Here is a 27,362-nt window from a genome sequence, read left to right on the forward strand (position 1 = left end):
CAACAAGTCAAAGCACTGGTCCAAAATGTCCAAGATTGAAAAGATGAGTATTCTGGGAGTGAGGAGTTTTGGAGTTGAGGATAAAGACAGTCAAGTGATCTCCTTCTTCAGCAGGGGCGTAGCACCAAATTTTGGGCCCTGGGTACAAACCATCTTGCTGGGCCCCCGTACCAAATACCATAGTGATACCAATGGGAGGGGTATTGCATTTTTATCATAATAACACTTAAAGGTGCCCAAGAATGCTTTTTTACAAGATGTAATATAAGTCTAAGGTGTCTCCTGAATGTGTCTGTTAAGTTTCAGCTCAAAATACCCCATAGATTTTTTTAAATTAATTTTTTTAACTGCCTATTTTGGGGCATCATTAACTATACACTGATTTTTTCAGCGCGCCGCCCCTTTAAATCGCGTGCTCCCTGCCACACGAGCTCTCCACTATATTACAGCACATTTACAAAGTTCACACAGCTAATATAACCCTCAAATGGATCTTTACAAGATGTTCATCATGCATGCTGTGTGCATACATCGAATCAGTGAGTAAAGTATTTATTTTGATGTTTACATTTGATTCTCTGAGTTTGAGGCTATGCTTTGTGGCTAACGGCTAATGCTACACTGTTGGAGAGATTTATAAAGAATGAAGTTGTGTTTATGCATATACAGACTGCAAGTGTTTAAAAATGAAAATAGCACGGCTCTCTTGTCTCCGTGAATTCAGTAAGAAACGATGGTAACTAACCACATTTAACAGACATTAGCAACATGCTAACGAAACATTTAGAAAGACAATTTACAAATATCACTAAAAATATCATCCTATCATGGATCATGTCAGTTTTATTGCTCTATCTGCCATTTTTCGCTGTTGTTCTTGCTTGCTTACCTTGTCTGTGCACAGATCCAGACGTCAATACTGCCTTTCCTTGTCTAACGCTGAAATGGGCTGGCATTATGGAAATATTGGGGGCTACATATTAATGTCCCGATTACGTAACAGTCGGTGTTATGTTGAGATCTGTGTTTTCCGGAAGTCTTTTAAACAAATGAGATTTACATAAGAAAGAGGAAGCAATGGGTTTGAAACTCAATGTTCTTTTCCATGTAGGCTACTGAACTCTTGTTATTCAACTATGCCAAGGTAAATTCAATTTTGTTCAGGGCACCTTTAAAATGTAAACAAAATAAGCCACACTCGATTAATATATTTTTTGTCTGAAACTGAAATATATGGCTTTAAATGGTTGCTAAAATATCCTTTATTGTCACAATCTTTTTTAAAGTGTAGGCTAAGACAAGTTAATTGCTGAATTTGTCTGTGTAAAATAAATGCAGACTATAGAATCACAGATAACCGCCAAACTAAACATTCAGTCTTTGAATTACGTTTTAAAATAAGTCATTTTCAATCATTAAGATGTGCTTAAACTGAGAACAATCTTTGTAACTATCACTTTGATGCTTTAGATTTTGACAAAAAATATGCGTTCATAAACTTCTGACTCTGAGAACTCAGAAAACAAGCTGCTCAGCTGCCTGGATCTGTGTGTTGAGCTCCCATCCGCCTCCGTCTGCTTCTCATGAATCGAAATATTGTTTGCTCGCCATGTTAACTATAAAGTATTGGTATATTATTCAAATAAACGAACATTTATGCTATTCTACCTGAAGATATTTATGAAAACAATGTCAGCTCTGACATTTGGAGCCCTTTCTTTTCAAAAGTGAGCAACTGCTGCCCTATTTGCCTTTCTCTCTTTAATCTTCTTTTCTTTTCGTTTTTGATTTTTCCTTTCTTAAGGAAAGACATGACTCTTCCCCTGTTTCCTGTTCATATCACGTAACTCTAGGTCTCATTAACTGATTCACCGCAGGTCCGCAGCAGAAGCACCTTTGCGGGTCGTAATTTACATTGCTGGTGGGGCCCTGCAGGAAAATGATTTTTTTTATACAAAAGTGTCTAACTACAAGAGTTTTGCACAGGAGCTTTTTTATTTGCTAAATGCTATACAAATGAGTGTATGTATATGCTCAATGTTGACAAGCTTTCTTCAGCCCTCTGACGGTGCTTGTGGGACCTAATGGAGCTGGAAAAACGGTTTGTATATTGCTGTCATTATGGTGTATAATTTTAAATGCAGGTGAGATAGTTAATAGAAGAAATTAATACAGGGCTACACACAAACATTTGACAGTGGTGGAGAGCTTTAAAGGTTAGTTCACCCCAAAATGAAAATTCTGTCATTAATTACTCACCCTCATGTCGTTCCCATAGAGGTCGTTCCACACCCGTTAGACTTTTGTTCATCTTCGGAAGACAAATAAAGATCTTTTTGATGACATCAAGATGCTGTCAGATTTCCTTCCATTGACTGCCTTTGTAACTATCACTTTGATGCTTCAAAACATTCATAAAGAGATCAGAAAACTAATCCATATGAATCGAGCAGTTAAGTCTAAATTTCCTGAAGAGAATAGACCCCTTAAAAGTTTGTAAACATTGCAACGTTTCCTGGTGGGCGGGGCTTAGCTGGAGGCAAAAAGAGATGCTGGACTCAATGTTGACAAGCTTAAGCTAGCATGTTTTAGGAGGGATTTATTAAACATAAATGCAGAAGAAGGTTCAGAACTGTCCGAATATGTACAGTAACTGACTCTGCGGGACCGTGACAGCTATTTTTGTAAATTAACTTAAGTTTTGGATATTTCCTAGACAACACATGAATTACTTTCGAGTGGTTCAGGGAATTATGTCGAGGCTTATTGTCTAATGTAACCTAACGCTGGGCTAACTATGATTATGGCTAGCAATGTGGATTATTTTAAGAGACCATTCAAAGGATGGCACACACATCTATCGCTGTATGTTTGTTTAACATTTAAGCTAGCTAGTGCGCTGAAAGTTGGCGACTTTTCACCTATAAAACAGAAACTTGCTGATTTGTACTAGATAAAACCAACACACCATTACATATGCATCGATTATTTTACCTGATATGAAGTGTGCACTGCAAAAACGAGTATTATTTATGATCGTCTCCGTCCAGTCTGTACGCCGTATTGCTTTCAACCACAATTATCTTTTTGATTTCTGTGAAGGAATGTCTGCCGGGATCTGGTAAAACTTTAGTTTTGAACCAAAAGTCCTGTTCCTTCTATTCTGGCAGCCAAAAACACAACAAGACGACATTTTAAAGTCAAAACCTCAAACTTTTAGCGCGCCCGCTATTAGTTCTTATTTATGTTTTGCCTCCAGCTAGAGCGGTGACGTCACAGTGACGTAGGCGATTAAGGGGTCTATAGATCGCTTGTTATGATGAGAAGATTTAATTTAGGCTTTTACTCGCATGTAAACACTGATCAGCGAAGTTCAAGTTATGTTGAGCTTCTGCTTATGTTCGCTGATCAATGTTTACATGCGAGTAAAAGCCTAAATTAAATCTGTTTATCATAACAAGCGCTCTATTCTCTTCAGAAAATCTGGACTAAACCGCTTAAAGGTGCCCAAGAATGCTTTTTCACAAGATGTAATATAAGTCTAAGGTGTCTTCTGAATGTGTCTGTGAAGTTTATCTGAGCTCTGCCCCAAGTTTAAAAAACTATTTAACAGTGAATCATGTGGTGAATTATCATTGCATATTTATTTGATTTTTTTAAATAAATTTTTTTAACTGCAGGAATAAATATTTTAATTTACTCATTAAAACCAAAGGGGCAACGAGCCGCAACGAGCACAGGCCATGATTTCAGAAACAACACATTAGCGGATAGATCTATACACAGACCTACAAATTTATTATCAAATTGATTTTTTCAGTCGCCGAGTTTAAATTAATTTTTGAGACGTTTCAGAAAGATTCCGCAGAGAGACAGCTGAAAGCGCACCCTTTTTTTTAAATCGCACCTACAAGTGTTGTTGTTATTGTGAGCGTAAATATAAAATAAAATTTAATAAAAGTAGACCATTTGTAGTCTTGCCTAATCTGTAGGCCGCCAAAAATCACGAGTTGTTTCTCTGAGGAAAAAATCTATCAGACTTCGTCGGCCAGAGGGATATTATATTTTAATATTGGGCAGCCTAATATTATTATTTTTTTAAATGCATAGCCTTGTTGATTATGAAAAGTGAATAGCAACGGAGCGCAATTCGGGACACAGCGGGACAGACATAATTTGACCGCTAAAGTTTTGTTTTATAGTAAGTCCTTTAAAGTGAATTTCGTTTTGTAGAAATGTATCTTAATTTCAATCAATGTTTCATCAACCAATTGCCTATATTTAATAAATAGGAAGAAAACCAAAAACGTCGGTTGTGGAAGATGAAGTGCGTAACAAACAAACCCATGTTTCCGCGGCCTTTAAATAAGGCTGAAGCAATAGACGTCATTAAATTTCTTTATTACTTTATTACATGCTTTATTACTTAATTAATTGATAAGATATTTTTGGTCTAACAATATATTTTAGTGTGCATACATCGAATCATGCGAGTAAAGTATTTATTTTGATGTTCACATTTGATTCTCTATGAGTTTGAGGCTATGCTCTGTGGCTAACGGCTAACATGCTACACTGTTGGAGAGATTTATAAAGAATGAAGTTGTGTTTATGAATTATACAGACTGCAAGTGTTTAAAAATGAAAATAGCGACGCTCTCTCTTGTCTCCGTGAATTCAGTAATAAACGATGGTAACTTTAACCTCATTTAACAGTACATTAGCAGCATGTTAACGAAACATTTAGAAAGACAGTTTACAAATATCACTAAAAATATCATGATATCATGGATCATGTCAGTTATTATTGCTCCATCTGCCATTTTTCGCTGTTGTTCTTGCTTGCTTACCTTGTCTGTGCACAGATCCAGACGTTAATACTGCCTTTCCTTGTCTAATGCTTGAACATGTGGCTGGCATATATGCAAATATTGGGGGCGTACACCCCGACTCTTACGTAACAGTCGGTGTTATGTTTGTGATCCGCGTGTTTTCCGGAAGTCTTTTAAACAAATGAGATTTACATAAGAAAGAGGAAGCAATGGGGTTTGAAACTCAATGTATGTCTTTTCCATGTACTGAACTCTTGTTATTCAACTATGCCAAGATAAATTCAATTTTTCATTCGAAGGGCACCTTTAATTCTTATGGATTAGTTTTACGATCTCTTTATGTGTCAAAGTGGTAGTTTTGTAGCTGTCTATGGAGAGACAGAAATCACTCAGATTTCATCAGAAAGATTCTTCATTTGTGTTCCGAAGATGAACGAAAGGGTGTGGAACGACATGAGGGTGAGTAAATAATGACAGAATTTTCTTTTTTTGGCGAACTAACCTTTTGAGTGTCCTATATTGTTTTTATTGATGAAAAAATATAACAATTACTTTTAATTTTCTTTTTATCATTATAAACAATTAATTAAATATTGTTTTATTTGTGCTTATTGCAATATATTTAAACTCTAATATATAAATAAATAATATATAAATATCCACTTTTTTTTTCCTGACGAGCCTACTGCATTTTATATTATGGGTGGCACTCGTGGTTTAGAAATGCTCCCATGATTCATGCAAAGTGTCGTGGGGCGTAGGGAAAAGGTGGATATTAACTATTTCTTTTTTATGAATTTCCAGACCATCATTGAGTGTATTAAATATGTCACTACAGGAGACTTTCCACCAGGAAGTAAAGGAAGCACATTTGTCCACGATCCCAAAGTAGGTCCTTGACAAGAGTAATTCAAGTAAACAGATATAAGCAGTTGTAGAAATGTTCTGAATTACAGGTATTTTTGCATGGCTTATTCAACTTTTCCAAACTTACAAACACTGGTTTGTATTGTCCATGCAAGAGCTGGGCAGTATGACACTTTGTTTCTATAGAGTTTAATAGATAATGTTGGTCTGTTGTAGGATGTTCATGAGACGGATGTACAGGCACTGATCAAACTCAAGTTTAAAGATGTGAATGGTGAAACTATGATGGTCCACAGGTCTATGCAAAGTACACAAAAGGGCAAGAAAACTGAGTTCAAAACCATTGACGGTCTTATTTACAGATTCCAGTAAGTTGTCTCTTATGCTCACTAAGGCTGCATTTATTTTATCAAAAATACAGTAAATATAGTAATACTGTAAAATATTATTTTCTATTTTAATATACGGGGACTTTTTTCCTGTAGTTGCGAATACAGGGTGGCCGCAAGTCCTTAAAAAGTCTTAAAATATCTTAAAGTTTTCCTAATAAAAGGCCTTAAAAAGTATTAAATTGTCTTAAATTCAGAATCGACGGTTCTTAAATATTTTTGATCACATTACCGCAAAACTTTCAGTAACATTTTACAGAAAGGTTCATTAGTTTACATTAGTTAACTACATTAACATGAACTAATAATGAACTACATTTCTAAAGCATTTATAAATCTTTGTCAATGTTAATTTCAGCATTTACTAATACATTATTAAAATCAAGAGTTAACATTAGTTATGTTTCTACTCTAATTCGTTCTTGAAATATAATCATTTACACAGTGGCTGTCATAACTTGTTTTATTTAAAAATACCGGTACATTAAATAATTAAGACATCTAAGGTTAAGTAAAATATAATTAATATTTAGGCTAATATAGTGCATATTTTTAGCAAAATGCTCTTCTCTAGAGTTAATTTCTCTAGTGAACTAACAAACTGTAGACACGGAATGGCTTTTCTGAGGTAAATTCAGCGTGGCATATTGTTTACGAGCTGTTTTATCAATGTCATGGTTGAAACACTGATTGAGAGGTTTCTGTAAGTTGTACTGTATCTTTCAACATACCTTCAGATGTTCATTCATGTTTATAATAATAATTTAATATTCTACATTAAAGGTGCCCTCGAATGAAAAATTGAATTTATCTTGGCATAGTTAAATAACAAGAGTTCAGTACATGGAAATGACATACAGTGAGTCTCAAACTCCATTGTTTCCTCCTTCTTATATAAATCTCATTTGTTTAAAAGACCTCCGAAGAACAGGCGAATCACAACATATATAACATCTTTTAAAAACATAATCTGGGGCACCTTTAAATGTATTAAAGAATTAATGGAATATAGTTAAACATAATACTGGAAGACCAGTTTTAATAAGAATAGAGTTCTAAAAATGAGGTCATTACAATTTTTACAGATGTTAATGTTTTTGTTAATTAAAATAAATTTGAATCTGTATCTCAAGCTACTGCTATTTTTAACTCGAATTACTGTCAAATGTGCATTTCCAAAAAATAAAACATCATTAATATTATTAATTATTTTTTGGTGCTACCAAATCAGGTGGTGGTGCCATCCATCTGTAGAACTTGGTGGCACTGGTCCTACTGCTCTAAAGTGTACATCTAGAGCCCTGGCTGATATATTGTAAAATATAATTTATTCATGTGTTGTCAAAGATAAATGTTCAGCATCATTACTTCAGTCTTCAGGGTCACATGATCTTTCAGAAACCATTCTAATATGCTGATTTGATGATCAAGAAACATTTCTTATTATTATCAGTGTTAAAATTAGTTGCTGCTTAATATTTTTGTGGAATATGTTTTTTTTTTTTTTTTTTTTTCAGGATTATTTGCTTAAAAAATAAAAAATAAAAACAGCATCATTTAGAATAGAAATATTTTGTAATGCTATAATTTTTTTACTATCACAAACCTTTGAATGCTATGTATTTCTATGTGATTTAAAATGTTGTTTAAAGGGTTAATTCACCCAAAAATTAAATTTCTGTCATTAATTAATCACCCTCATGTCGTTCCACACCCATAAGACCTTCGTTGATCTTCGGAACACAAATTAAGATATTTTTGATGAAATCCGAGAGGTTTTTTTTTTACCCTCCATAGAAAGCAACGAAATTACCACATTCAATGTCAAGAAAACTAGTAAAAAATATTGTTAAAATGGTTAATGTGACTACAGTGGTTCAACTTTAAAGTCAGCGTGAACCGGAAGTTGCAAACGACTTTTCTCCAGTGTTGTTACATATTTCCAAGTGAAATGGAATATTTTTATTGAATCAGAGTTTTACTTTAACGCTCCTCCTCTCCATCTCTCACTCATAGCAGACTAACAGTTGGAGGGGAGAGGTTTACGCGTTTTCAACCCAAGCCGTCAAACTGACGTTATCAGTGAAGGAACGCCATTCCAAACCGGAAGTAACTTTTCAGATTTTGATTAAAGATTACCACGACAAACAATTTTTTTTCTGTGTTTTAACTTGCACGTATTAATTGTTTACCACAAGACTAGTAATATGTAGTAACAAAGTAAATAAGGTCAATTTTGATTTCATGTGTACTTTAATGTTATCAAGCGACGAAAATACTTTTTGTGCACAAAAACAAAACAAAAATAACCACTTTGTTCAACATTTTTTTCTCTTCCCCGTCAGTCTGTTAAAGGTGCTAAAGAGGTTCTTTTTGTCGACTGAGTTTTTGAAATGAGCGCATGGGTAAGAACAACCCCCCTCCTTCACAGCTCATTTAGAGGGAACGCCTCCCAAAACTCGTGCACGAGTATCGGAACACGAGTGTTTACCACCGGCATTCGCTGTGTTATTAAGCCGGGCACACATTTAACGACTAGCTAAAACATTCTGACTATGCTCAACATACAGCGATTGTTTCCTGCTCCTGAAGCAGATTTATATACTTTCACATGGAATTTGAACACCGACTGTAATCGCAGACTGAAAGCAACTGGCTCTGACTGGACGCATTTGAGCGCGATCAGTCATAAGTATCAATTTACATTCATAATCGGCCTTACACTTAACGTCGCGCACACACTTAGTGGATTCATTATGTCGGACTCACTGCAGGTAACTCATAGGGTGCTTCTCAATATCCCTCCTCGTTTCCTCGCTCCTCCGTCCTCCATCCTATGACCCGGAAAACGATCGAGCTCAGCCATCTTGAAGGACATCTCAATTCTCTAATTGCACGGCGAGGATCGAGGAGTGAGGAAGCTTCCCGAGGAGTTATGAGCGAGGATACACAGGTGCATCCTTTGCGGAAGTCTTTCTCGTTGAGAAACATGACGCATGTATAAATTCTCCTCCCCTTCATATCTGTCACAATAATTTAAATGCATGCTTTAATGTATGCAGTTTAAATAAACTTGACATCTCACATATTTCAACGGGGCATCTTGCTTTATTAATATATATTATATATTTTTTAAATAACCAAACTTTAACAACATATGGGCAGATCCCTCGAGTGCAGCTGATGACGCTTTGAAGTGATGCTAAAGGGAGCGAGGATATATCATTTCACTTGATTCAATTCCTCCGTCCTCTCATCTTTTCCTTGTTTCCTCCCATCGCATCCTGAAGGGGTGGAGCTAAGACGCGAGGAAAGGAAGCAAGGAAAGGAAACGAGGATGCACAAATAAGTATTGAGAAGCACCCATAATCTGCAGTTGTTACTCCTGTCTCCTGACAAAAACATTGCATGCGGCGCCTGTGGAGTGTGGAATGTTACTGGAGCGCGCAGCCGCACGTCTCTCACATGGATCGTCATGGCAGTGATTGACAAGCCAGAGGGCCAATCCGCGCATGTCTCTCACAAGGAACGTAATGGCAGTGATTGACAAGCCAGAGGGCCAATCGTTTACGCGATTGGCTGATGTTTTTAAGGCCCTACCTCGTGCACAGATGATGTATATTAATATTATTACTTTCAGTGCACCTAATAAATAGTATTTTATCAGTTAGTAAAGACAGTTTCAAGTAATATTGCAAAAATGTATAAAACAAAACATCCTCTTTAGCACCTTTAAAGGGGACATTGGATGCCAATTTTCCACAAGTTAATATGATTCTTTAGGGTCTTCATAAAGTCTATAACATACTTTTCTTAACATAAATTTCTTGTAAAAAAAACAAACAAAAAAAAAAACAGTCGTTTTACCTTGTCCAAAAACAGCTCTGTTCACAGCGAGCCGTTTTGGTGCATGTCCCTTTAAATGATAATGAGCTAATGTTCACTCCACCCCTATCTTCCACGAGCGGACTGTAAACACTATTTGGCAGGTATTGCATTGAACTCACCATTCTTATTTATGCAGTTATAAATGCTCAAAAACAATTAAAATACATTTGAAAATTACTTGTTACTCTTTAACTATCACCTTTATAAACCTTATTTTAGTGTTACCATGTTATATTTACGTAAAATGTACACAGTTTGTAATAAGACAATCACCTTAATGCATTGTTCATTATAAACGTGCAGTTATGAATTACAGTGAGAAGGTTCTAAATCGAAATGACAACATGTATGTTCGACTGTATTATTTTGATAATGAACAAGCTGCAATATCACGTTTGCAGTGTTTTGTTGTGTGTGCGTGAAGCGCCGGCGCAATCAAACAGCTGTCTTTGCAAGGTATCGTCATGGCAGCGGTTTGTGGCCAGGTCAGATTACGTCAGAGTTTGTTGTCGTTTGCTGGAAAATCATACCACACTGCTCAGACATTCCACGACCCAACAAACGCAGATTAAACATGTTCAGCCGGGTGAAAACAAACTCCGACCAACGGCAACAGACGCCGACAGGGGTATCACACTAGCTGTGTCCTGATCCAACAAACTCCAACAGACGTGTTTGTTGGCATTTATCTGTGCGGTGTGAACTGGCCTTTAACTTTAGCCGCATTCATTGTGGAACTTGGTAACTAGCACATTATTAGGAAAGGCGATTTGCAAAGATTCATAAAAAAAAACTATACTCACATCTTCTCGAGGTGAAGCTGGATCACGAACAGTTGGTACTGATCCATCCTTCAGTAGCTTTTTCGTCAAAACATAATCTTTTTAGGCAGAATCAGACCTGCCAACCTTGGAAAATTTTTTCGCAGTACCAGTGACGTGGACAGGGGCACGGGTTTATTTTTTTAGGCAAGTTTTTGGGGGGGGGGGGGGGTATTTTCTGATCATATTTTTTACAATAAACAAAGCACACAGCACCCATTTTTAATTTTGACTGTTAATTTTTTTTAATTTGACACAATCAAAAATCTTAACTACACCTGCTCATTAATATTGTTTTTAAATTCATTTATAAGTCTTGCATATGCATAATGTGTTCTTATGACAGGCTGACAACCACAAGTGAATCGCATTCTTATATTTAGGTGTGACTAGAAAATTATTAGTTTGCAGGTTTTCAAGAAGGCTATTTACATACAACTAACCTGAGCCAAAAAGAGATTTATACAGGTTTTGTACTGAAAACTAGTCAAAAATTATTAGAATACTCATGAGAAGGACAGCAAACATTGACTACATGCAATTCATTTAGAAATACTGCATTTTATTCCAGTTCCAAAGCATGACCAAATCCCACAGCAAATAGTGCTTTCTATTGGGTCAGCGTGCTGTCTTTGACATTATAAACAAGTGGAAACATTCGCTGAAGACACATGGTTAACCAATACAAACATAATTTATAGAATTAAGGTTGAAGAATGAAGTGTGAAAGGACCAATCAAGAGCAAAACGCATTTAGTATTCAGCGCCACCATTTTCCAAGAACTTAGTCCGAACCTACCTGGAGGTCTGTGTTAACTAGAAGTGTCAAGGTCATTTAGGAATCTTAGAGAACTTACGGGTGGATAGCTTAAAAATCTTTTCTGACAAAAAAATGACCCGCACTTGATAAGAATAACACAAGCTGAAGTGTTATAAAATACATGAAGACTGGGTTCATTTATAGGCCTCTATAGACAGACAGCGTTTGTGTTTAGAGTGAGAGGGCTCGCTGCATTGAGACCAGCACGGCACATCCTTAAATGCATTAGTACCACTGTTTGAAGAATCTTCATCCAGAAATAAGTAGGCTATGTAAGCATGTTTGAGTTCACTTTTAGTCCATCTCTTAACACAATAACGCCACACATGTAGGCTGTACGTTTCTGAACACTGAGAATGGACTAAATAAAAGCCTGATCTTCCAAAACTTACGCTTGTCAGATTCTGTCACACATCACAACATTCTTCATAATCAGTGGTTTCAATTTTATTTAGATGTTGGTGCTGGTCAACATTCAGGAGTGCACTCTCATAGCTGTCTGTTTACCTAAGGCCTATAAAAGTGCCCGTGAGTGCGCTTTCATCGTATTTTAGAACACTTCAGTCAATGTGATGGCGGGAGTCAAGGAGGGATCGAGCGGGTCATTTGTTTAGGATTTGCAGTTTTTTTATTGATAGGCCGTACGTCATCTTGTCAGATCATGAGACCTTGCTACTTCTGAGGAAATGAACTCCAGCGCTGATTGGTCGCAGTTTTTGCTGGAAAATGAGTGGCTACGCGTGCACAGAGGAGTAAAGGGTTTTTGCCGTAGTATAGAGTGACAAATCGTACCAGCGTACTTTGAGGTCAAAATGCGTACCTGGTACGCAAAATGCGTACATGTTGGCAGGTCTGCAGAATGTGAGTCTGATACTGCTCCATTGCACTTGAATTATGGGGCGTGTCTTAACCGAACCAGTAAAAAAAAAAAAAAACTCTGCACTCAATTGGATAGACCTTCAACCAATCAGAGCAACGCAGTAAGTGACGTCATGTTGAACTTGTACTTAAACTTTTGCCGAATCCCGTTGGAAGGACGGCAAACACATCTTTCCCATCGACAAATGCCTTGATTGCGATTCTTTGTTCGTCTTTTAAAATTAATGCGCTGTCGATTTCTTTTATTACAGACGTGATAGCGGAATCTAAACATCTTACTTCTGCAGCTGCAGTCATCGTTGGTGAAAACCAATTCAACCCAAGTGCTCTAATGATGACGTGGGCGGTTACGTAACCGCAGATAGCCTGTCCATCATCGATTAAAGCCCGCCCTGGCAATTTGATTGGCTCGGCCTTCTGGGAGCCGAGCATAATTACTCCACAATGGATCGAGTCCAGACCGAACTTCCCGTCCAAAAAATGTTGTGGATTGGAATTGGTAAAATCGGGCTGGCACCCAGGCTAATCCTTCAGGAACTCAACTTAGCAAAACATAATCTTTTTAGCACAGACATAAACGCATATAGGTAGATCTGGGGGCGCGTTCAAAAACAAAATGAATCCACTGCGTCCTCAGCGACTCAGATGTCGAGAGTAAAGGTTGGCTGCTATGTTCATTCTTATATCCAATAACAAAATGCCTCAGTTGTTTGAGACATTCTTGTCTACACCTGCATGGGGTCGAAAAAATGGCGGACTGTTTACAGCTCACTCAGGGTGGGTCTATGCTAAAACGGCAGTGTCTGTCAAGAGTTGTGGGAGGGGCCTGTGCAAATTTGCGTCACTTTGCCAAGAATCTGTGAATGGCTTGATCTGACAAAGTGCTTATGAGTTGTGGGGATTAAAAAAAGCACTGGGTGGGTTTTTATCATTATAGGGTGGTTGTGTAGACATTGCCAACACACATTTAAGTTCAAACACCTTGTAGAAGTGAATTTTGCATCCAATGTCCCCTTTAAGCAGTTGGCGCAGTGCTACATTTCTGTGTTTACGTCTGAACGCCGACGTAAACAGCATAGCTGCTCAGAGGAGAGACGAATGGAAGCGCTGGACGTAAACAGTAGCGGAGGAGAGACGAATGAGTAAAGTTGCTATTTTTGTTTTGTTTTTGTGCACATAAAGTATTCTCTTCGCTTCATAACGTTAAGGTTGAACCACTGTAGTCATGTTGATTATTTTAACAATGTTTTTACTACTTTTCTGGACATTGAATGTGGTCATTTCGTTGCTTTCAGTGGAGGATAAAAAACCTCTCGGATTTCATCAAAATCTCTTAATTTGTGTTCTGAAGATGAACGAAGGTCTTAAAGCTGTGGAACGACATGAGGGTGAGTAATTAATGACAGAAATTTCATTTTTGGGTGAACTAACCCTTTAATATTTAATAACCCTTTAAATTTTTAATATAAATGAATTATGTTTTTGTCATTTTGCTATTCATAACATTTATTCATAATATTCATAACATTTTCTGCATAATTGTATAACTGTTTTTCATTTGTAGACCTTTTGAATTTCTTCCTTTTGAATCTTTCATTTTATTGATTTATTTGAGAAGTTTGTAGAATGTTGTTTTAAATGTTTTATGTTGGATTTATGAGGTTTCCAAAAAAAAAAAAAAAAAAAATGAAACTGCCCATTTTTACTCCCACTTGGCCCTTGAAAATTGTACATTATGGTCCCTGTTTGAAGGACTTGTTTGCTTGTTTGATATTAATATGTCTTGACCTCTCTTGATGTCAGGAATGGAGAATGGAAAAGGCTGAATTCTAAATGTTCTGAAATAGACCGCGAGATGGTCTCATTGCTGGGAGTCTCCAAAGCTGTTATCAGCCATGTCATCTTCTGCCATCAAGAGGAGTCCAACTGGCCTCTCAGTGAAGGGAAAGCTCTCAAGCAGAAGTTTGATGATATTTTCTCAGCCACAAGGTATTTGTATCTGGACAGCAGATTCCTCACAGAAGCTTTCAGTCATTAAAAGGGTCATATCATACTTTTTATTATTGATCTTTTTTTCCTGAGGTCCACATATGAAACTTTTGATTTCATTTTACATCCTCTCTTTGACCCTTAGAATTAAACGATCCTTTTTACGTTTAATGGGAAACAGCACTGAATGCTTTCTCATTTTGCCTAGTCATTTTTAAATACTATCTAGAATATCTAAAATTGAAAATTGATTCTTGCTGCATAAATATATCATCCCCTTGACAGTATTCAAATTAAGTTTTTAATCATTAATGTTAATATGTATACAGTATATTAAATAATATAGGCCTTATCACTTTCTAAAGTCTTTTTAAATTCATAATTTGTTTTATTAAAACTTTGATATTTGTATATAGTTATTTATTTTTTATCTTTTTACCCTATACATTTTGTTTATTATCTACACAATATATGTTTTGTAAATACTATAAATGCTCAACATGCCAGCAAAGCTTTGACTCTATGGCTCTAATTCAGTAGGCCTACACCAGCAGATGTCGATAAATGATTGTCTATCTTTATTAAATTATTAATTTTCGGGCTAAGCTGGTTTGTTAAAACAACAACAATTGTTTACAACTTAAACAATGAACATAAATGAAACAATTCATTCACTGATATGATTCATTCAAAAACACTGTTTTATTCACAGAAACACCACTTTATAATTTATCTATACAAATATACTGATAACCAGCCTAACTGAAGTTAAATATATGTAAAACCCTACTAAATTATATTTGTAGTTATTCAGTTACTTTTTTTTCCACATTGGCTTGTCCTGTGGTGTCTTTTGCTTATATTAAGCTAGCATCAGCTGAAAATAACCACAATCTTTTGCTTGAAGGTACATTAAGGTTTTGGAGACTCTGCGGAAGTTGAGGCAGAAGCAGGACGATACTGTTAAAAACTGCCAGGTGGAGCTCAAGTACCTAAAACAGGACAAAGATAAGGCCCAAGAGATTAGAGAGCAGCTGACCACTAAAGAGGCTCAGCTGTCTTCCTCCAAAGAGAATGTCCAACGCATCGAGAATCAGATTGACCCACTGGAGGTGAGACACAAGAATTTGTAGGCTAATTTGTGGGCTTTAAAAAAAAAAAAAAAAACTTTAGAAACTTTAGATTTAAATTATAGATAAGTCTGACATCAGTGCAAAAACAGAAGCTTCACATTATGAATCAATTGAGTTAAAAACAAAAGATTGATGAGCCACGCTCAAAGCTGTTGTCAAATAGTCAGTTCAGTTTTAGCCTATACACTTATGCAGTCATGTTATGTATATTCACCAAACACACTTTCCCCATATTTTCAGAACCGACTCTATGACTTAGACAGCAGCCTCAGCAAAATAATGAAGTTGGATAATGACATCAAAGCTCTGGAAAGCAGGAAGAAACAGATGGAGGATGATAACCGGGAACTAGAGGAAAAGATGGAGCAGGTAACCAAAGTTTATTAAAAAAACAAAAACACAAAAAAAACAGTCATCACTTATAAAACTTTCGCTGCTCTCAGAATTAGTCATAAAAGCCAGATAATGATCATATGAAGGCAGAGGAAGTGTTTTGCATAGAAAACATGTACAGGATGTTCAGTTATGGATTGTTTTGGTGTATGTACTGCTGCTGTTTTTCATCTGATGTTGAAACTAGGGGGTTGCTTCTAAAAACTAGCGGTGCATCTCACCATCTCACCCATTCAATTTTCTTAATTCACCTAAGGCTTCTTCTAGACTACTGGGGATCAAAATAAACGTTTTATGTGTTAGTTCTCAACAGTATTTTCATTGAAGTAACATTACTGTTGATGCTTTGGTCAACTTGAGTCATGTCTTTGTTTCATCCTTCCCTTTTTCTCTCCCCAAAGATTATTTCTTAAATTGTAATGAAATAGAGACAAAACCATCAATACTAAAGAATTTCCTCTGGTCTGGAGAAATATAAGGTTGTCTGCATAACAATGAACAGTAATACCATGTTTCCTAAAAAATTGCCTAAAGGGAGCATGTACGGATAGAAAAACGAAGGGCCTAAGACAAAGCCTTGTGTCACACCGTTCGTTCATTCCTTGGGGAGCCTTGACTCTGTGTTGTGCTGTGTTTTTAGGTGTTTCAGGGCTCAGATGATCAGCTGCAGGACATGTATCAGAACCACCAGCGGACTGTCAAAGAGAAGGAAAGAAGACTTACAGAGTGTCAGCGTGAGCTTGAACGGGCCGGCCGAGAGTGCCAGAGGATGAACCGCGACAGATCTGTCCTGCTAGTTGAGCAAGGTAGTCCTTTGCTCATTTGCTCTTCATTTATTTTCTGTGGTGTGGACATGTGTTCTCTATATATGCTTGAATGGTTGTTTAGTGGATTGTAGTATTTAAAAGAGTAAATAATGATAATGTCCTTTTGTAGTTTACGTCACAGTCTGATTTACTACTCACTTGATATTGTATGTCACACAAAGGTGATGTTGGGGAGATTCACTAGGGTTGCAACCAGCAACTATTTATCTGTTCATTACTTCTTTGATTAATGGGAAAAAATCTTTTAACCCAATTAAATAACGCAAGCACTTAATGTGGCAACCTGCAGGCCATATGAAATCATGCTCACATCCTGACCTTTTTAGAAGTGCTCATATAAAGTGCTTTTGTCTCGTGCTTTGGACAACTTGTGTTGAACACATTTATTTTTGCTTTTATCTCACTTTGTGGCCTTCATCATTTATCAGATGTAGGGCTGTGCAATAAATCGTATTTGATTTTCGATTTTGAATTTGGTTTCCAATGATTTTTGTGCCGCTGCTACATTCATAGGTGCGCTTTCATTCATTGTTTGATATTAAACAGTGGAAATAAAAGCTCATTAAGCCACGAAAGAGACACTGGAGACGGAGTGGAACACGCATAAACAAAGTATACTGTGGGCTTCGGATTCGCTCCTAAACGGTAAAATACCTACACACAAAAATGTCAAAATGCCATTTTAGTAAGTATCCTTGTAAACACAGTCAGTTTTGTCTTAAGTGAATGTAAACAGTTGATAAACAAAACACATGTGTAACAGTATATTGGATCTATGCATTTGGACCTTATAAATGGAAGACCCAATATAAGGGTTAATTAATCAAACAACAAAAGACAAAGATAAAAATCACTCACTGCTCTTGAAATAATAGCTTTTGTAGCTTAAAAAAGGATTAATCTTTATTTAATACAGTGAAGACTATACAGTGTTATTTTACATTTGATTAGTTTCTGTTGTAGGCTATTACTTACCTGAATACCATCTTCCTGAAAAACATAAAGAAGTGTTTATTTAATTTGTATTTTTGTTCTGTTGTATTTATTTGTCCATTAATTAATTTGTTTTTTTTTTTGTTCTTATTGTATTGCTGACTGTTTACTTGTCTTCTGTAACTGTTTTGAGGACCTTTTACTTGGCTTTACTTTACATTAGTTAACCTAGTATTGGTTTTTGTAGCCTATTGACAATTGTGAAAGTTTTGCTGATATCTAAAATGACTCATGTCATGAAATAAGACTTTGATCATATCGCCCCACAATAATTGTGTTAAATAATCGTGATTATGATTTTTGCCGTAATCAATGCTTTTTTTTCATAGAAATTATTACTATTGCAAAGTTTCTTCAGTAATGAAATCCACATTAATTAAAGAATAAACTTTAATGTTGGCAAATTTTTGTTTCATAGATTAGTTATTGCAGTCCTAAAGTATACTATACTTATAGACATGCACCAAAAACTGATACTTTCAAATCAAGTGATTTTGTTCAAAATGCATTTTTAGCAGGAAAAAAAAGTTTATTCTTTCTCAGAGCTGTTCATCATCATTGTTTCTGTTCATTTGAAGGCCGTCTGCAGTTGGAGGCAGATAGGCACACAGAGAACATTAAAAAGAGGGACAACCAGGTGAAAAGTTTAGCGTCTTCCCTGGAGTTGGAGGGCTATGATCGGACACCGCTTAACGAACGACAGCTCCATAGCTTCCACAGACAAGCCGAAGAGAGACTGAAGCAGGACTCTAAAGACCTCAACCAAACTATGGTAGATAAAAAAACTTCATAAATTCTTAAAATTTAAATTTTAGTACTGTAACGTGTTGCCATTTTTTAATAATAATTTCTTGTTTTCAGCATGATATGCAGGAGAAAGAGGTACAGAAGCAGCAAAGCATCGATGATCTCCGTGATAAGAAGACCGGTCTAGAGAGAACCATTGAGCTGAAGAGAGACATACAGGCCAAAAAACAACAGGAACTGAAGAGCATCAAGTCTGATCTCCAAAGACTGGAGGGCTCCTCTAGCAGACTGCAGGAGCTGGACACTGAGCTTCAGAAAATGGTTAGACTGCGCTACACCACAGACGACTTGCTTTGAGCATTAGATATATTTCATCTGTCAATGTTCTGTTGGTTTCCTAAACTGAATCCTTAACTAAAATTACCATGGGCCAGATTTACTAACAGCTCAATCCCTCTTTTGGCATTAAAAATCTACTGTAAGGATTTATTGAAGACATGCAGTGAAAAAATAGTAATGAAAAGGCGTGGACGCTGTAATTTTTGCTACTGACCTTATTGCATATGTGTTTGTAGGAGTTTCCCTCTCAGATTTAAAATTTATGGTTGGAGTGTAATTTACCATTTTTTGCGGTTGTCAGTTTAATTGGTATTTGCACTATTATTTAAAGTGCCCCTATTATGCTATTTTAAAGGTGCCTAATTTTAAGAGGTCTCCTACAACAGTTTTACATCCATCAAAGGTCAAAAAACACTTTCATTTTCTCATTATATACATTGCACATCACTACATTTTTCAGTGATTCTCAAACGACTCGTCAGATGCTTCAGTCTCTCTAAATGCCTCCTTTCCACAAGCCTGCTCAGCTCCGATTGGCCAGATGGCCCGGTCTGTTGTGATTGGTCTACCACTTATAGTGCTTTTGGAAGCAAAACGGCCGTTACCATAACAGAACTTCATCTCCGGACGCTTCCTAAAGCTCAGCAATTGTACACACTGTAAATACAGTAATGATGGCATCGATTTGACCATATCAATCTGATCGAGAGTCTGATGATGAAACATTGGAAGAACTAGTTATTCATCTTGAGCCTCCATCGCAAGAACGACTTGAGCAGGACACTTCTCAGTGATGCCCTACTCAGTTTGACATACGATAAGAGATGTTGCAACTGTAATTCCTCACCATCAGCATTAACAAGTGTATGTCCATCAAACCGATGTTCATATTTCTAATTTATTGTGGTGTACATGTGGGAACTGTATTATTAACAGTATCAATAACAGTGCATACATTAGCCGAGCACTAACATGAATGACTGATGTAACGTTGATGTTTGTAAAACAAATCTTGCTCCATCCTTTATCATTACTCAAAATAGTAAGAATGGTTGTGGTTCTGAGAGGCAAGTTGGTCCAAATAAAGTGGGTACTGTCCCATCTTTAATGGCATTTTGTAAATCCCATTTAGACCTCACAGAGATTTGAGAAGCCAGGTTATACTTCTGTTGTATCTCTGTGGTCATTTTAATCACTGACTCTTCACATCCTCATCCTTTGGAAGTGTTTACAAGAGAATTTGGTTTTGCAGAGCAGAAAACCGTGTCTTCTCGACATGTACACAACACAAACCAGCAACGGCGTTTGAGAGTGGGTCAAAGTAGACATTCACGGGCAGCCAATGAAGGCCATAGGCGAGCATTTGGCAAATGTGTTACCCAGTGACATATAGTCATCACGGAAGTGGGATTCGAATTCCTGATGACTTGCTAGGCTGTTCAGAGTCTTTCTTTTGAGAGACTATAACTTTATTTATCCTGCAGGGTGCACTTTCGGCTTCACAACTTTGCAGATCGGTTATATTCACAGACAGCTACATTACACATTGCATGAAAGGTAATGTTTGAAAAAGCATAATAGGGGCTTTAATGCCCAAAAATGCATGTCTTGTCCATTTTGCCCTTGACATGGCTCCCACTCCCATCTGCACTTTTATGGGATTACTATATCACACTAAATTGCCCTGTTGTTTACTAAATAAATTGTAGAAGGAAAACAATTCTAAATCCAACTAACAAAACTAACCCTGCATTATTTTTGTATATGTTTATCTTAATATGTTTGTGTTCATAGGAGCGGGAGCTTGATAATGCCGTTCAGGCCTGTACTGTGGACAGTCTGAAGGCAGAAGTAATTGAACTACAGAGGGAGAAAACTGAACTGGATCAGGCCCAGCGCAAACTGGACAAGGAGATGGAACTGCTCAACACACACACCAGGGCACATGCAGAGATGGACATGCTCAAGAAGACCAAGGTGAGCTCACACATCATTCTCGCCCGCAGCCATATCACCCTGTAGCCCAAGAGTGGTAACCCACTGAAGCTAATCAGGGTTGAGCTGGTCATTATCTGGATGGGAGACCTCCTGGGAAAACTAGGTTGCTGCTGGAACTGGAAGAGGTGTCAGAGAGGCCAGCAGGGGGTGCTCACCCTTACCCCTTTTTCACCAAGGCAGTTTGAGTGCTGGTTCAGAGCCAGAGCTTTGTTTCGAATCAGTTCTTTATCTTTCAACACCCAAAGCACCAGCTCTGTACCAGGAAAAGTGGTTCGTAAGCAGCACCAAAACATTGCTGGTCTAGAAGTAAAACACTTGCGTCAGGAGCTGGGGGCAGGGTCACCGTGACCAACAAGATGAACAGAAAGTTGTGACCCCAATTGTTAAAATAGCAGCTAATCGAGCTAATAGCAGCTTGATTGTAATCTCCGTCAAATTACGGCGAAGCTGCACGAACACGTTGAATTCGCCGTTGTTTGGATGCTGATGTAGGTTTGCAAAGCCATGAGCACCAATAGTAACGCAACGTTTGCCATTGTTGCTGGTGTATTTGTGTTTGGCGCTGCGATGCTAGTGTTGTTGGGAAAGATGAGACGTATGCAGTGATGTAAGACCTGGCTCTGTGGTGGCCCGTGGAAAGGCAAACCGGTTCTTAAAATGCTCGCCAGTGGAACCAACTCCGAAACGGCAAAAGCACTAACTCTGAACTAGCACCCAGTTCATGCTGGTGGAAAAGTGGTACCTGTGGTCTGTGTGGGTCCTAATGTCCCAGTATAGTGATGGGGACACGATACTGAAAAAGCACCATCCTTCGGATGGGACATTAAACCAAGGTGCTGACTCATTAAAATTCTTCTCGTAAAGAAAAAAAAATCTCCTGGCCACATTTCCCACATTGGCCATTATCAGTCATGGCCTCCTAATGATCCCCATTCTTTTGAATTAGCTCCATCATTCTCTCTTAGGATGATGCACACTGATGGTGGGTGAGGAGACCCTCTGATATGATTGTAAAGCACTTTGGGTGTATAGTAGTACATAAAAAAAGCTCTGGATAAATGCTTCATTCATTAATTTATCATCACTTATATGTCCATGTGCGCCCTATCCATTGTGATAACAGTTTTATGCCTAATTCTGAAACGAATGCAGCAAACATAAACAAAACAAATGCCTTCGGACAATAGAGAGCAATGCAGGGATGACATCAGATCCAAGAAAACTTCGCTGCTGGTTCCATATGGGGTTTTATAATGGGGTTTTTCAACTTATGAGTAAAATAAAGCCTGTGGTAAACATAACTTGACAATATTTTGACACTTTTTTTTCTACAGTGTAAACTGCACAAGAAACATCCAGGATTCAGTTAATAATCTCAAATACCATAATATATCCTGCAAAATTTGTTAAAAGTAATAGATGTGTATTAGTATGCCAGCACAATGCTTGCAGTATATAACTGTTACACCTAGATGTCAGCACAGTCTTTTTTTACAATTTCCTGTCCACCTAATATTCTCCAGTCTTTTATTAACACTTTCATTTTTACATCACAAAAAAATTACTATTTATAACAATATGTGCTTTGTGTTAAGTTTAAACAAAAACTAAAGCTTTTTAAAATGAAAACTAATTCAAGTTTTATTTTAAAATGTTTGCTTGAGGCATCAAAGTAATTTATAACACTCCATGCTGCCTAAAGAAAGAAATGATTGGAAATCTGAATTTGAAAATCAAACACATAATCCATTACAAACAAATTTAATAGATTTCTTTAAAATAATTATTTCTTTAGGCGATCTATAAAATAGCTTCTTCAGAAATGTTCATACTACTTTTAAAAAGAGTGTTTACAATTTTCAGTCCTATTTTGTTTATACATTTTGAAACTTTCTAAAAATAAATCAATAAAAAATATATTTTAGCATAAAAGCAAAGAGAATATACTACTATTTATATTTTAGCAGTTTGCGGTTTCTTTTAAATACAGTATATGAAATACAGTGTCCGCCACAAATATTGGCACCCTTAGTAAATATGAGCAAAGGCGGCTGTGAAAATAAATCTGCATTGTTTATCTTTTTGATCTTTCATTAAAAAAATTCACAAAATTCTAACCTTTCATTTAAGTAAAACAATTGAAAATGGGTGGAAAAGCTCATTATGAAATAAATGTTTTTCTCTAGTTCATGTTGGCCACAATTATTGGCACCCAATTATTGCAATGTCCTTTTCCCAAGATAACAGCTCTGAGTCTTCTTCTATAATGCCTGATGAGTTTGGAGAACACCTGAGGAGAGATCAGAGACCATTCCTCCATACAGAATCTCTCCAGATCCTTCAGATTCCAGCTCCATGTTGGTGCTTCTTCTTTTCAGTTCACTTCACTCATTTTCTTTAGGGTTCAGGTCAGGGAACTGGGATGGCCATGGCAGAAGCTTCATTTCATGCTCAGTGACACATTTTTGTGTTGGTTTTGATGTTTGTTTTGGATCATTGTCCTGATGGATGATCCAACCACTGCCCATTATTGGATTTCTAGCAGAAGTGGTCAGGTTTTGATTTTTTATCTGTTAGTATTTGATAGAATCCATGATGCCATGTATCTGAACAAGATGCCCAGGACCTCCAGCAGAAAAATAGGCCCACAACATTAAAGATCCAGCAGTATATTTAACTGTGGGCATGGGGTACTTTTTATCCATGTGTGCACCAAACCCATCTGGTGGGTTTGCTGCCAAAAAGCTATTTTTTTAGTTTCATCTTACCACAGAAGCCGGTCCCATTTGAAGTTCCAGTCTTGTCTGAAAACTGAATATGCTGGAGTTTGTTTTTGGATGTGCAAAGAAGGATTTTTCTTGAAACCCACTCGAACAACTTGTGGGAATGTAGGTGCTGTTTGATCATTTTTTTAGGCTTTCTGAGACTCAAGACTCAACTAATCTCTGCAATTCTCCAGCTGTGATCCTTGAATAGTCTTTGTCCACTCAAACTTTCCTCCTCACCACACATTAGGACGATTTAGACACATGTCCTCTTCCAGGCAGATTTGTAACATCTTTAGTTGATTGAAACTTCTTAATTATTTCCCTGATGGTGGAAATGGGGATTTTCAATGTGCTAGCTTTTTTCTTATACCCATTTTCTATTTTGTGAAGCTCAACGATCTTTTGCTGCACATCAGAACTATATTATTTGTTTTATCTCATTGTGATGAATGATTAAGGGGATTTGGCCTTTGTGTTTACACATATTTGTACTCCTGTGGAACAGGAAGTCATGGCTGGACAATTGCATGCTCCTAGTCACCCTGGTATACTAAAAAATGTAAATGTGAATGGGAATATACTTCAGAGATATTTTTATTTAGAAGAATTTCTAGGGATGCCAATAATTGTGGCCAATGTGTTTTGGAGAAAAACATTTATTTCATAATGAGCTTTTTCCCTCATTTTCAATTCTTTTCCTTCAATGAAAGGTTAGAATTTTGTGAATTTTTTTGAATGAAAGATCAAAAAGATAAACAATGCAGATTTTTTTTTCACAGCCACCTTTGCTCATATTTACTAAGGGTGCCAGTATTTGTGGAGGGCACTGTACACAAATTATTCCCATTATCACATTTATCGAAATGATAAGATATTAACTCTTTCTAGGCATTATATGACAGTATATAGAATATGAAGCACAGTAATGTCTGGATAGAGCAATCTATATTCTCAAACATAGTATTTTTATGATCAGTGCTTATGCCAGACGGGGGTTTGCAAAGTGACAATTTTATCTAACAAGAAAAGAAAAAGTGCATCTCTGCTTTGGATTCTAGATGGATAAAGAGGAGCAAGTGAGGAAGATCAAGTCCAGACATAATGAAAAGCTGGTGTCTCTGCTGGGACACTTCCCAAGCAAGAGAGAGCTGGAAGACTGGATCCACTCCAAATCCAGAGAGATCAACTCCACCAGAGAACGGCTCAGCAAAATGAAGTATGTGACACTGTTTAGTGATTTGTTTTTCCACAAACATTTGTATAATAGTTGGTTTTTAATTTAATAAGTTAGAGAATGCCATAAATTATGATATTCAGTGTGAGGGTATAAAATGTTTCATGCAGTTTCATGCATCAGAATCTGAATGTCTACGTGATAAGCGACACACACATGCATTTGTACAACCACCCACATACATAAATCTTATACATATTTGGTTTCGATTCCGGGTTTCTGAAGAACAGGTCATCTTCAGGTCAGTGGGACATGTGTTGTAGTATTCAGATGGTGACGTTGTCTAGACACATATAGCTAAAAATTCATATTAAAGACACTTTTAGTAGTGTACATAAACTATGTGTAAAATAACTTGAAGTTCACACGCATCAATAGAATACATGTTTACCATGTAAAATAATATCAGAGAATGTATTTGCACAATGAAATGTAATTATTCTCCAACTTACTGTAACTTTTAACAGTGGTGAATTAATTCCCAATAATGGTAATACATGGATCATTGACGAATAAAGTTTTTAAAAGTGTAAAAAAAAACCATAATGGAGATCTAATTAATTTTGAAGTTTTATTAAGTGTTAACAATGAGATTGTGATTTGTAATCAATTAACACTGCTTTTGTCATTTTTTTACAAGTTTTTACCAAAAAAGAATTCAGTTTACAAAATTTCGGTTTTACCGAATGACACACTTGGTTATACCGAATGATGATATTTTCAAACAATGCTAACAGGCTGATATCTAGTTAGCTAGCAAAAGGACAATCAAACATATTATATTTAGTACAAGTTTTTAAAATATTACAACATTTTCCATGTTTTATAGCGGCTGTACCAAATGACCTAATGTTTCGGGACATGTGTATGAGCAAGTGAAAACATGAATGTTTCAAATAGTTAAAAGAGATTTAGTTACTTTGCTTCATGACCATGTGGTCCTTTGCAGGTGTCTGAATGATGTCACATCCTGTCATGGATATTGATATGATATGTTATGATATTGACCACATGACTTGATCCAAAATGGTCCCTTTATATCGGTTACTCCGAATGACATCAGTGAAATTCATTTTTCCGGACATTCTTTCTCATAACAAAGCAACGACTTCTACACATAATTGTTAATACCATTTTGCTCTATGTTGATATATGATGCTATAAAATTATAACAGAAAAAAATATATACATTTATTTCATTTTAAGGTATTTTAATCACAAATGAAATGGCTGTATTGGTGTTTGGATGGTTATAATTAAATACAATTAAAACCTTTTGGATTCGATAAAAGAGATCTAGTTGTACTACCTTACATACTTTGGAATGTCATATCTGTTTATTATTATTATTATTAAGGGCTTTGGACAAAAAAAAAAAAAAGACCCGTCACGTCACGTTAGGATTTGAACCTGCAGCCTTGGGATTGTAATTTGCTCCGGTTCAGACTTGATAAGTAAACTAACTAGCATTGCTAGGCGGGACTCTTGAGGAAATGTTCATTTTTGTTTTTCATAGCAAGGATCTTGCATCTGGAGAACAGAGTAAGACTCACTTCACGGCAGAAATCAAACGTAAGGAAGAGCTGCTGGCCAGTTATGAAGAGAGACTTTTTAACGTGTGCGGCAGTCAGGACTTCCAGTCGGACCTGAGCAAACTGGATGATGAGCTGGAGAAGTGTTCTAAACAGAGAGGTACGGAAGTGTGTTCGGCATGGTCATACTGATGCTCTTACAAAACCTTTTTAGATCCCCACAAAATATACATTCTGTGCTAATATTGGAGGAAATCTTAAGAAAAATGCAGAATTGATATACATTTGGTAGAAAATGCAAATATAATGAGGACAAACCATACATGAACGCATTAGGGCCGAAGGATGTGTTTTGTGTATGATGGCCTTTGAATTCTGATGAAGTCTGTGAAGCTTTTCCGATGCAGATTCTGTGTGGGGGTCTGTTTGATGGTAAATTACTGTTTATTGGCAAACAGGATATAGAGTGCTTTATGACAAGTATAGCAATGACTGTTGATATGAAGTAGCAAGCTGGAAACTGTTGTGGTAGGTGATTGTTACCCACAGAGTATTTGTGCTAAATCAGAACATCCCTAGTTTTCTCAGTGTCTTTTTCTCTTCTCTGGCCTGGATCTTTCTTTGAGCAGCCATGCTGGTGGGTGCCACAGCCGTGTACAGTCAGTTCATCAGTCAGTTGACGGAGGAGGGCGAAGCCCTGCTGTCCTGTATGTCAGCGTGTGTTCCCGTCAGAGGCAGAGCTCCAGGATGTCATCAATGACATGCAGTCCAAGCTGCGGCTCGTCCCAGACAAACTGAAGAACACTGAGCAGGACTTGAAGAGAAAAGAGCGCAGACGTGATGAAATGATGGCTCTGAAACCCATCAGGCAATAACAGTTTACTGTCTATCTGTCTGTCCATTCATCACTGTA

At 36.8% G+C, this 27,362-nt stretch overlaps 1 pseudogene; it reads left to right on the forward strand.

Moving 5' to 3' along the window:
- Positions 1 to 27,362, forward strand: LOC125261799 (annotated as a pseudogene).

The sequence above is a fragment of the Megalobrama amblycephala genome, unplaced genomic scaffold (genome assembly GCF_018812025.1).
Source record: "Megalobrama amblycephala isolate DHTTF-2021 unplaced genomic scaffold, ASM1881202v1 scaffold489, whole genome shotgun sequence".
Lineage (NCBI taxonomy): Eukaryota > Metazoa > Chordata > Actinopteri > Cypriniformes > Xenocyprididae > Megalobrama > Megalobrama amblycephala.